The 4,247-nt window shown below is 49.3% G+C and overlaps 1 long non-coding RNA gene across 1 annotated transcript; it reads left to right on the top strand.

The window, feature by feature from the left end:
- Window positions 1-1,838: 1,838 nt before the first annotated feature.
- LOC103691740 (uncharacterized) lies at window positions 1,839-3,869 on the top strand. Its single transcript, XR_591407.3, has 2 exons — window positions 1,839-2,758; window positions 3,394-3,869. It is a non-coding gene; the product is annotated as an uncharacterized LOC103691740 (long non-coding RNA).
- Window positions 3,870-4,247: the final 378 nt, after the last annotated feature.

The following is a 4,247-nucleotide window of genomic DNA, read 5'->3' on the forward strand; positions in this document are numbered from 1 at the left end:
TAGTCACACAGTCAACCAACTTGTACATCAGACCAACACACCATAAGTAAATCATACACTGGCTAGATGGCTGATTGAGTCTCCTACTTATGTAGGTCGTGGTTCTCTGTGGGTGGGAAGGAAGGAGGGGTGTCCAGTGTCATCAGAACGGATGGGCCCCGGAAGGCCTTGAGCTAGAAACCACTGTTTCGTATAAACACATGCAAAATGTATTTCTTGGTCCCCCCATTTGGGGTTTTGTGTTCTTGTTACGTTAATGCCTTCAGAACGATACATTTTGCCAATGGTTAATGCAACGTTGCAGATAATTAAAAAAAGGAAACACAAAAGACTTTTTAAGTATACAATGACCAGGGTTGCATCTCAAGAGATGTGTGTAATAATTTCTTCTTTATTCTGTGACAGTTCCATGTACAGGTAACAAACTTTAATCATGCCCACCCTTTCTCCCTCATCCCCTCCCATCCTCTCCCCATCTCTGCGGAAGCTGCACCTTCCCATGGCCCCCTCTTGCTTCCAAATGCATCCTACTGAGTTCGATGAGACTTACTTGGGTGTGCATGGTGGGAGGCCATCCCCTGGAATATGGGCCGCCTACCATTTGCCATACTCAACAGCACCTTGGCGAGGAGGGGTGTGGTTTCATGGCTCTTTCCTCATGCCACTCTGGCCACTTGACTGCTTTGCTCTTATGCAGGCCTTGCACGGCTTACCCTGGCTGCTGTGAATTCCTTACCTCAGCAACCCTGGTGTTCAGAGACAGCATTTCACAGATTCCCCTTCATCCCTCAACTCAACTCTTTTAAAGTCCTTCTTCCTGGGCCCTGGTGGTGATATTGTACTACCTAGAGATAGGGGCTACGGCTCTTAAATGGAAGGGTGTGTTAAGGCATTTGTTAGGTGTGATAGCTCATGGTTACATTCACTCGGGATGCTGAGGATTGCAAGTTCAAGGCCAGTGCAGGCTACATTATGGCATCCTATCTCAAATTTCAAAAGCAAAGAAGTGACAGCATTTGATTGAGTGGCCCTGATAGGCCATCGGCCCTGGTGGGAGTGTCTGGACAGCTTGGCCTCCATCAAGAAGCCATTGGGAAACGCAGCCTTCCTTGACACTCTTGCTCAAGTCCATGAATCTCCTGGGCACTGGAAATTTTAAAATGTGTGTAGTACTGAAGACACCTAGCAAAAAAGGAGGGGGGGAAAGTCCAAGAGAAGGAAAAGTGACTTGGACCCTGTTGCCAAATATGCTTCTGTCAGAGGACATTTCCCAATTCCTTCCTCATACTCGGAGTATCCATGCATGTGATGGCCCCCCTTAAGCCCATCTGACTCACTTCCCACCAAATATCAGCATTAGGAAGAACCCTCTTGGGGCTGGGGATTTAGCTCAGTGGTAGAGCGCTTACCTAGGAAGCGCAAGGCCCTGGGTTCGGTCCCCAGCTCTGAAAAAAAGAACCAAAAAAAAAAAAAAAAAAAAAAAGAAAGAAAAAAGAAAGAAAGAACCCTCTTCAGCACCCTGGCTGCCTCTCTGGGCTTCCAGAAGCCACATCATTATTTCTCATGCTTTTTAAGGCCACCGTCTCCTAGCCAGACTCCAGGCATCGTCTGAACTGCTCTCACTGTGGCTGTGTACAAAGGCACCAGGCGTAAAAACAAACCCGACACTGCACAGCCCTGACGATGGGGGATTGTCCGTCTTCCCCAATAGCTCCTGGCTAATGAAAGAGCCCCCCCCAAGCCCTGAAGAATGTGGGCTCCTTGCACACCCTCTCCCCATCCTGTCCTTACCACCCCCTATCATTTCCACAGCACAGGCAGGAGAAAACACATTTTGTAGTTTGCTTTGGTCTCTGTGGCAGAAGGAAATTTGATAACATGGCAAAAGAGACGAAAAGGCAAATTTTCCTGACTGGAAGTGCGTGACATCCTTCCTTTTTAAGTCACTAATGATAGAAACAGGAGAGAGAGAAGGCTTCCTTCACCACCATCCTCGAGCTCCGATGTGCCACCTTGTACATGCGGCCCTTCATTAACTCAATCCATACTGATAAACCGACTCCACACTTCATTTTCCAAAACCTGGCTGGGCTACAGTGAGAGGCAAGGATCCTTTCACGACAGAGGGAACAGTGTCAGTGCCTTCCCTTCTGAACCTTCTTCGGATGAATATTTTACACAGACCGTTCACGATGCGCGGCTGCAGGGTAACCTGGGGTATTCTGGGGTCATAGTGCCCCGCGCGGCGCTCACAGAGAGACAACTTTCTGTTCCCTGAGTTCATCCTGGGTGCTTGGTAATGAGCCGCCTGTCTAGGTCATCTCATGAGCACATACAGGGTATCGTAAAGCAATCGTACCTAACAGCACTTCACGCCATCTCTAATTTCTTTCCATTTCTCGGCTCATAGTGCCCGTTCACTTAGCGGTAACCCTGTCCCAGGTTAAGCGAGGGGGGCGAAGTAACAGCCGTGACCACGCCCCCTAAGCTCTGAACTATCCCGTCTGCGTCCTGTCCCTTGGCCTTCACACTGCTCACCAGACAGCTGCTAAGCGTTAAAGCATGACGTAAGTCTGATCCTCGTGGTCTCACCAACGGCACTAAACTCTCTGAAAGGGGCTGGACAAAAAAAAAAAAAAATACTTTAGGCTCTGCAGGCCTTGCGGTCTGCAATGTGTACAACCGGCAATTATTATTTGCGGCAACACAACTTGTGTCATTAAAGACAAGAGCCAGTGCTGTGGAGATGGCACTGAAGGTAAAGAGTGTGCAGGCGAATATGAGGGCCTTTTGTATCCCCAGAACCCATGCAGAAGCCCGCTGGGCGCGGAAGCCCTCGGGCAATCAGACCGGGAGCAGCAGAAGCAGAGGGTCCCCAGGTCGCAGACTCACTGACACAGCAGCTCCTAGGGTCAGTGAGAGATCCAACCTTCACAGTAAGGCAGAGAGCGAGGGAGGAAGACCAAGGCCTCTACCGAAACGCCCACCCACATACAAACACATATGCACACACCACATATATATGGGGGGGAGGGGGTAAAAAGAGACAATCAGACCAAAAGCTTGGCTCTGCTGAAACTTGTTTCGAGCAGGCGGACTTCCATGTTCGTAATACAGTTTAATGAGTTTTGCCAAGTAAATACAACACGTAATAGGGACCACAATCAGGCATTCACATCACCATGAGAAGTTTCCCGTGTGCCTTTGAGTCGGTTTCCCACCCCACCCAAGACCTCAGGCCATTGCTGGTCCATTCTCCTTCACTGGGAATTACATTGATGTTCCTAGAGGCTTTTTGTTTGTTTGTTTGTTTTGTTTTGTTTTTGCATGTAATCTCTTTGCGTGGCTTCTCTTGCGACCGCTCCCTGACTTTTGAGATTTCATCCATGCCAGATGCATCCCGGCTCGTTCGTTTCCACCCCCAAGAAGAAGTTCACTGTATAGAAGCGAAACCCAACCCGTTCCACATACAATACAAACAAAAATTCCGGCGCGAGCGCGACGCGTGATGAAGGGAAAAGTCTGCCTTCGCAGGACGGGGTTTTACACGGACTCAGAGAAGCCATCGGCAAAGCTGTGAGCAGAAGACAGGAGACGAGCATTGAGCTGAGCAACAAAAGGATGCTTGGAGACAGCCCTGGGTGGGATGGGGCCGCTTACAATCCCACGTGGTGAAGCAGCCATTGCTGGCTCCCCCGGAGACACTGTGGAGAGGGAAATAAGGTGGAGCTAACACTATTCACTGTTTCGTTGGTAGATTTTAAGAGAGAAGCTGTTACATTTTCCTTTTTTCATGCAAGAAAGACAAAATGACTAAAATAATAAACCATGTACGGTGAGGGCTCAGCACCCACCCAGTAGCACTGCAAGTAAGCAGATTCCATATCTGTTTCTTGCGATACTTTTAAAACTTAAATCCACGTACTTTACAACCCTACACCAGCCCTCCCTCTCCCCCCAGTACCTCCTCACATAAGTCCATCCCCCCATTCCACATTCCCCTTCTCTTTCCCCTCTAGGGGGTCAACAGCCACCTCACCCCATCCCCATGCCCATGAATCCTCTCCTACTGAGGACAGAAAAGGCTGTACATTTAGGGGCCGGGATCTACAGGCAGTCAGGCCACAGCCTCAGGGATAGCCTCTGCTCCAGTTGTTGGGGGACCTACATGAAGATCAAACTGGGCATCTGCTATATGTGAGTGAGGGGGCTAGATCCGTGCTTGCTCTTTGGTTGGTGGTTCGATT

This window comes from Rattus norvegicus, chromosome 2 (assembly GCF_036323735.1).
Source record: "Rattus norvegicus strain BN/NHsdMcwi chromosome 2, GRCr8, whole genome shotgun sequence".
Classification (NCBI taxonomy): Eukaryota; Metazoa; Chordata; class Mammalia; order Rodentia; family Muridae; genus Rattus; species Rattus norvegicus.